The sequence below is a fragment of the Hylobates moloch genome, unplaced genomic scaffold (assembly GCF_009828535.3).
Source record: "Hylobates moloch isolate HMO894 unplaced genomic scaffold, HMol_V3 SCAFFOLD_15, whole genome shotgun sequence".
Taxonomy (NCBI): Eukaryota; Metazoa; Chordata; class Mammalia; order Primates; family Hylobatidae; genus Hylobates; species Hylobates moloch.
Window position 1 is genome coordinate 74,275,786 of NW_026652290.1, and position 8,475 is coordinate 74,284,260.

General features: G+C 34.6%; 1 protein-coding gene across 21 annotated transcripts in view; it reads left to right on the forward strand.

Moving 5' to 3' along the window:
• Positions 1–8,475, forward strand: part of NRXN1 (neurexin 1) — a 1,136,507-nt gene that overhangs the window by 394,577 nt on the left and 733,455 nt on the right. Inside the window, exon 1 of one of the 21 annotated variants that reach the window (XM_058429201.1) lies at positions 3,874–4,699. The exons of the other annotated variants lie outside the window; for them this stretch is intronic. The gene's annotated coding sequence lies outside the window, so the exon portion shown is untranslated. Of the gene's footprint in view, positions 1–3,873; positions 4,700–8,475 lie in introns of those variants that run through there. 21 annotated transcript variants of the gene reach the window in all.

Genomic DNA, 8,475 nt, shown 5'->3' on the forward strand with positions numbered 1-8,475 from the left:
TATCACCCAAATTACAGTGAAGTACAAAGAGAAAAATCTAGATTTCATTGTCTGGCATTTGGGAAAGCACCTACTTTTCTGCTTGTTTAGGCTTGCACGTAATGAGCTCACAGAACGTTTATTTTTCTGACCTCTGGAATAAAAAAGCAACCTGACATTAAAGACTGAAGTAAAATACTGAGGCTGCTGCCGATAGGTTTATTGATGTGTTTGCTGTCGCATTAATTGTTTGGAAGCATTTTTATTCGATGTTTAAACTTCAGAGCAGCTTCTTATGAGGATTCAGGGGAAGAGAGCATAAAACCGGAAAGCGAATCATCCTTCCAGAACTGTGTTGACATCTCCACAGAAACAATGTGCTGTGTTATCACACAATGTCAGGAGTCATATACCACTTGCTCTGACTGAAGTCAAGTTTTGTCACGTATACAAAGGCAATAACAAGGAAGAGGTCTGGCATCACAAAGCCTCCTATTCAGGATCTTTCCCAGTATCAGAAACATTTTCCTAACTACCTCACCGGAGGTTAAATAAGCATGGTGCCCTCAGTACATTATTATCAGAACAGACATTTCTATGGCATCTGCAAACCCAGAGGACAATGCACAACTGAGGCAGTTCAGATTCTTCAGGGCTAAGAGCATTTTGAATTGAAATTGGTAAAATAGGGAGACAGAAACAGCTGGGGGATAAATATAAATGCAACCAGAGTCCACTGTATTTTAGTCTGGATTTATTTAGACCACTTGTGGCTATTAGACAGTGAGAATGTAGATGACCACAGCTGCTTCGTTCTTCTTCATTTAGGGACAGAACAAGGGCAATTACAACATCTATGATTCATTCACATTCCTCAAGCAAATCAGCCCCTAATCAGTGAACTCTGTATCATGTCCCAGCAAGAGTGCTAGTTGGTCAACAAAATTCCCTTGCTCTAAGGAGTTGCCTTCTAGTGTAACAATTTTCAGACAATGATATATTTATCCATTTCACTCTGATTTCACTTAATCTTCTCACCAATCAAGTGATACAGTAGATATTACTAGTTCCATTTTACATGGCTTCAGGGTCACAAAAATCATTGTCAGAAACAGACCCCCACCCTCAAGCAAAGAGAGGGTAACACACAATAAGAAGCAAAACCAACCAATCTCAGTAAGCTAATGAACACATTTCTGCGAATAGAAAATGTAAGTTTGATTCTCTCACCTTAAAATCTAGGGTTTCTCATTTGCACCTCCCCTAGTGAAGTTTTGGGAGCTCCAGAGTTTTCTCCACAAGGAGAGGAAGCCACATGGTATTCTGGAAGCATTTCTATGACAATGTCTATAGATAACTGCCTAAAGAAATCTCAGAGAAAACAGCTCTGGCATATTCAGTAATTACTTGTGATTTCTTTGTGTGTGTGGTGTGTATGTGTGTATATATGCTTGTACCTAATTGTGTATTCTTTTCCTTGAAAGAAGAGCCTCCCCACTAATACATAATTCAAACTATCCAAAATTTGAATACAATTCTAACTATCGTTCATCAGTCCTATGGGTTCATAAAGTAAAAATAGAAACTCTCAGGCAGGGTGGATTTTAAATTAAGCTGAATTCACTGCTGGGCAAATCAGGGAAAACCTAACCCAGCCCAGAGCTATTAGGATCTGAGGAAGGGGATATTCAGGTTGACTGACAAGGAAAAACCCAAAGGCCATGAATTTTAAGGATTTACACGGATATATGTTTATACAAGAGAGAACAGTCCCTGGGAATGTGATGTCAGCAACCAAAGGCAAAGATGGACCTACAAATAGAAGGGCCAAAAGTTCTATGAGGAAACCGGATTTGACAGTTTAAACAAGTCCTTGGCTTTGCAGTTCAGCATGATGGGTTAAAATGGGGTAGAAGTGATGACCGGCTGTTTACTGAACCCAAATCCATTTAGGATTTTCCTAAAGCTTGCTGACACATTAAATCTGTTGGTTGCACAGAGATAGGATACATAAATTACAGATCACGAAGTTGTCTATCAGACCATAAACATCATCATATTTTTTCTGGTATCCCTGGTTAATTTTTGAAGCAGTGGCTCACGTGCCATCTTTTGAGGTCCTGACCACTTTCTGTCTTGTAGTCTCTCACACCCTCCGAATACGGGGTCATGCAGAAGACCAGCCCATGGTAAATGATCTTTATCAGTGTGATAGTTAAAGTGAATTCCATTCGGTAGAGGACAATGCTTGAAAATACATGTTTTATATACTTTGGTTTAAATTTTGTCAGCCTGGCTAAAAATATGGCTCAGAAATAGAACTACTAAGGGATTTTCCCTGACAAAAGCATGATGGAAAATACTTTCTCCTAATGATCTCATCCGTAGCTTCTCAGCATTTCCAACTGTTAAACATTGTTAAAAAATACAGTGTTATGTGAAAGAGAAGAGGGTCCCTGTGGGAGGTTTTGCCTTATGTCATGTTGGCGATTGAGTCTCTGTAGAACCCAATATGGTTTGACGTTTCTTTGGCTTGATTGTAAAAAGGAGCTATTTATGTGGAATAATTCATGCATGTAATGAAATGAGTCTAAATTAATCATTTAATATTATTTTTTCTTGGTCTTAAAAATGTTCATTGTAGAAAATTGGGAAAGCATAGAAAGGTTTAAAGGAAATAAATGCATGGTATCATTTTGGTCTGTTTACTTTATCTGTATGTGTGTATATATACATACATGTACAGTACAATTTATAGTATAATTTGTATGCCCTGCATTTATTTTGCTTAGCTTAATGTAAGGAGTATTTTTCTTCTTCTGTCATTAGAATGTGAAAAGATGATTTTTACTGACTCCAAATTTTCCATCCTAATGTTGTGTCATAAATTGTTTGTTTTCAAATAATGTAATATTTTAATTATTTACAAACTTTCCTGAATTTTAAGGCTGTAATGAACATCCTGGTATACAAATTTTTGTTGTTGTCCCTGACTTTCTTCCTAAGCTGTATTACTTGGAAGTGGAATTAAGAGGACAAGGGTAAGTCTTTTCTTTGAGTGTATATGAGTTGCCAATTTATAGTCCCCATAATATGTGCTGCTTTGCATTTCCGCTAGTTATGGTACCAAGTGCTTGTGTGTGATTATACACAAGCAGTGTTGAATGTTGTAAGCTATTTCTATTTTGTTTTCCTGTGTGTTTCTTTGAATGTCTTATAAAATAGTAACATTTTTCATAGATGTATTTATCACTGATGTTCAGTTCCGTAGATTGTTTTCATGTTCTCTATCTGCTTTAGTGTTGGAAAGTTAAGGGATTTTTCTGAATTGGTTTTAATAATGTTAAAGATTTTATGCCTTATATATGTCTCCTGAGTACCTAAGCCAAGAAAATATGAGGCCCTCAAAAGTGGCTATAAAATAATTTATATTTTCCCTGGGCCTACTATCTGTAAGTTTCCGCTTTTTTTCTTCTTCAGGACACTCTCCAGAGAATGACCTAAACAACAAGTCTAAAATTGAAATGTGTTTGAGAGATACAATTTGTTTAGCGGGTAATTATTCAAGAGGATCTCCTATTGCACAGATATTCCATAGAAGAAACCATAAAACATACCACCTAAGTAAAAAAAAAAAAAAAAATTCACCCTCTCAAACAATATAATGCTTGAGCTTTGAATGCATCTTTTACATCTTCATTAGAAATATTCTCTATAGGAAAATACTCTGTATTTACAGGCATAGTCTGTCCTTCTTCCTCCCTGTCTGCTGTCCTGTTCCTCCCTGTCTCCTCAAGGGACTCAGATGCAATCAAGGGAGGAATTGTATAGTAATGGTCATAAAATATTGGAGGAGTTCAGAGGAAGGATACTCCAAACAGAGAAGCATGGTGAAACTTGAGCTGATTCTAGAAATATGTGCCTAGTGGAACAAATCAGAGAGAAAAAAAAAAAAGACAACATAAAAGTACAGAGGCAGGAACAATTACACCGTTTGAGGAATCATAAAAAGGAGACTTTTCCATAGTTGAATAATTGAACCTAGTTCATGTCACTAGTGTGGAAAATAGATTAATGTGATTTAGCTCCTTTTTGTCCTCCCATAGAAAGATTTCGGATCTGCAGCCAAAGAGCTGGTTCTCCTCAGTTTGATCTTGCATATCACGGTGCATTTGTAAAATTTGGAAAGTGATCTAAAGAATTTTGAACTTTCTGAATACATGATGTCTTTTTCCACCAGACAAGGGTCACCCCAGTCACTAAACAAATTGACCAATTTCAGAGTATTTCCTGCTTCCACTTGTTACTGATGCAGCATCTGGCTGAAAGAGTGCTGCTGGATGCAGAAAAGTTCAGGAAAGTTCTAAGGACTCCAGCTAGCTTCAGTGTGAGAAGAAAATCTGACACCAGAATAGTGGCCTTTTGTTTTGTACTGATTCTTTTCTATTAGGTTGGTGCAAAAGAAATGGCAAAAACTACAATTACTTTTGCACCAACCTAACGGTATGTTACCAGTCTCAGTTTCTAGAATTTGTCAAGATCTTCCTGGACTCAACCTCTCTATATATCTTTGTGGATGCCTGGAATGTTCCCTGCCTTTTCCACCTGATTTAGATCTTATTCTTCAAGTCCTGGAAACCAAACCATCCCTTTCTAGGGAAGCCCTTCCAGCATGCCAGTTGAGTATCTGCTCTCAAGGCACATTTCAGTTTCCTTCCAGGTAATAACACTTTAAACGAATGTAATTGAATGATTTGTTTAATGTGTGATTTACTATCTGCTTTCTCTCCTTGGACTGGGAATCATGTAAAGAAAAGCTATTCTTGATCTTACATTCAGGCAATAGCATTCTTTGAGCTCTATAATCAAGCTGGGTTTTTACTTTTAAGCACAGTAAAATTTAAAAGTGTAGTAGATAGTAATAACATAAAATTTCATTAATATTTTGAAAAAGCTTATTTGGTCTGATCTTAGTTCTTATGCTCATGTTAAAATTGTGAATTAAGTAATTATGAATAATTAATTCAACAGATATCTATTGAATGCTTAGTACATGACAGGCACTCTCCCAGTCCCTGGGATGCAGTGGTAAACAATCACCATGACAACTACCGTAACAACAAAAGTCCCTGCCTTCATGGAGCTCACATTTTCATGGGAGATGTAGAAATAAATAAATATGTTATAGTTTATGTGATGATGAGTGTTTATAGAAAGAAAAATAAAGCCTGGTAAAGAGGCAGACAGATGGAGGTGCTATTAATTCCAGAGGTAGCACTCTTAACTTTTATACATTCTTGTATTATTTATTTTTTCTTAGAAATGAAGATTTTGAGAAACTTTTAATATAGCTTATAGAAAAACACTGATTTCTGGGATGTGTCTTTGGATATCTATTTTGAATCACATTTTGAATATATATGAATTTTACATTATTTTCAACGTCAAAATCAGTCAATTAAGCAATCCTGAACTTTTCTGCATCCAGTCACACTCTGTTCCCAGCCAGATGCTGCATCAGTAACAAGTAGAGGCAGGAAATACTCTGAAAGTGGTCAATTTGTTTAGTGACTGGGGTGACTCTTGTCTGGTGGAAATAAACATTTTGTATTCAGAAAGTTTGAAATTCTTTAGATGGCTTTCCAGATTCTATCAATGCACTGTGATATGCAAGATCAAACTGAAGAGAAGCAGAACATCAAAATGAAGAAATTTATGTAGCGATGCTTTTGTAAAAGAAATATATATATATAAGTGCATTTGAAAAATAAATATAAATATATTTTTATTTATATATCCTTATATATATAAAATATATATAAAATATAAATATCCTACCTGAATATTTATATTCATGTATATCATATATATTTGTCTTTTATATGCATATGTAAAATTTATATATAGATATTTATATATATACCTGTAAATACTCCCTGGCATATTGAAATGGCTGAATTTGCAAAATTTTTATTTTCTGAGTTATTGGTGAGTAGTAGTGAATAATTTTCTTTTAACCTGGACTATAAACTAAATAAAGAAATCAAACTTGGGGGAAAAAATTCTTTTAGTGAACTGGTAATAGAGAATTTTATTTCATTCCATAGCCGTCCATCAGGATGTATTATTCTGTAGTTTCTGACTGTAGGGTCATAGAGATGAATCATCCAGGGGTTGCTTATTTGTCCCCAGTTAATTTTTGTATTTATTTCTTTTGCTTTTGATAGTCTTCTCTAAAATTTATAGGAATCATTTATTGTCATAAATATAATTTGAAAGTAGTATAGCTTGATGGCTATTAATATGAATATACTCTGGTGGAAAAAAGCTATCTTTTTCAGATCAGAAAAAATAATATAAAGAATAAATATTTTTTTTTCCAATTCTATTACCTAACATAATCAGGGTAGAAGTCTGGAGTGGGAAGGCAAAAGTTATTGACTAGATTTTCTCTCAAATAATTACATATATCAAGTTAATATAGCTGTTTAAATCATTAAGTTTTTTTTTTTTTTTCCACATGAAGATCCTAGGAATATAAAAATCTTACCTGAACGTTAAAAAATACTGGTTTTATGTAAGATTTACGTAAAGAAACTAATAACACTTTAGGGAAGGGTAGAAAGCAGGACCAAAATAAGTAAAAAACAAAACAAAACTTTGTGCCTCTGAATAGGATGATTTAAACTTTAAAATAAATTATAGATTGAGGGCAATTCAATTCACAGTCTCAATTTGGGGAGGAGGTTAGGGACTTGACAAACTGTAAAATTGATAGGCAAGCTAAATATTTATAAAAGCCTAAATTTTTTGAGAAAAGTAACAGTTTAGGGAAGTTACCAGCATGATACCAAAAGGTACTACAAAACAACTATAATTAAAACAGTCTAGTTCTGGCACAGAAACAGGCAAAGGATGTTTAGAGAAAATGGAGTCTAGAAATCGATGTAAGTACATACAGAGTTTTTTATCTGTTATCTATGATATTTAATATTACATAAAGGATACAATATTTAATAGTGTTGGAAGAACTGATTGTATATGTGGAAAAGTAAAATTAGATTCCAATATCATACCATTCATATGGATAAACACAAAATGCATTACAATATTATAGAAATACTAGAAGAAAAGAGAGAAAAAAGTCTTTATGAATTTTGGAGTCAGGAATGTTTTCTTAATTAGAAATAAAAGCAGCTTGCCATGAAGTAAAAAGTCTGATGGAACTGATTTATAAGTTTAAAGAACAAACACATAAAAATTGTATACAGAAGTGTATGGTATCTGAGGCAAGGCTCCATCCTAATAATTTTATAAGTATCAACTCATTAACCTCTGAGTAAACATTACTTTTTCTACATTTTATAGAGGAGAAAATACAGGATTAGAATGTTTAAACAGCCTGCTCACACAAACAGTGCTAATAAGTGATGAAGTGGCAGTTTGTCTCCTGTGATTCTGGAGTCTGGACTCTTAAACACAACAAAAGGAACGAAATCAAGATAAAAATATATTTAAGCACTATATGCATTTGTGGTTAAATTTATTCTGTAAAGAAAAATTGGCATTTACATAGGATATACTTTAAAGACTATCTTGAACTTTTATTTCTCATATATTCAATATAGTATTTTTTTTTTTTTTTTTTTTTTTGAGACGGAGTCTTGCTCTGTCGCCCAGGCTGGAGTGCAGTGGCGCGATCTCGGCTCACTGCAACCTCCGCCTCCCGGGTTCACGCCATTCTCCTGCCTCAGCCTCTCCGAGTAGCTGGGACTACAGGCGCCCGCCACGCCCGGCTAATTTTTTTTTTTGTATTTTTGGTAGAGACGGGGTTTCACCGTGGTCTCGATCTCCTGACCTCGTGATCCGCCCGCCTCGGCCTCCCAAAGTGCTGGGATTACAAGCTCAATATAGTATTTTTAAACAATCTGAAGCCTCTTTATAATATTTTACGGTTATGTTTACTGCAATTTATTGGAATATATCTCACAGTTAAATAGAATATAACTTACTTTTATATCCTTGAGTGGACCAATATCCTCTTTGACAGGTAGTGTAAAACAAACCCTTTTTACAAGAAGGCTTTTCCTCCACACATATTGGTCTATTTGATAAGGAGGAAGAATAAAAATGTCTAGTAATAGACCATTCCCATCCCTATTTCCTCCTGTATACTAAACCTGAATAGTGCTTTCCAAATGCTTAACTCTGCATATTTTTACATTGAAACTATTACCTTCAATTTTGGTAGATTGCATTGTTCAAAACAGTAATACTAATAACAGAAAAAGATGACATGCACTTGTCCCTAAATCCATGCCAATCAATAATTCACCATTAACTTTAAGATGGATGTTCTAATAAAAAATATAAGGAATTCCTTTTTCTTTTTTCAAGGCCTTTTACAAGCTGGCCTGAAACAAACTTATTAACTTCATTTGCCATTATTCTTCATGATGTCACCTTAGATCAAGTCAAATTTCATTAATTTTATTT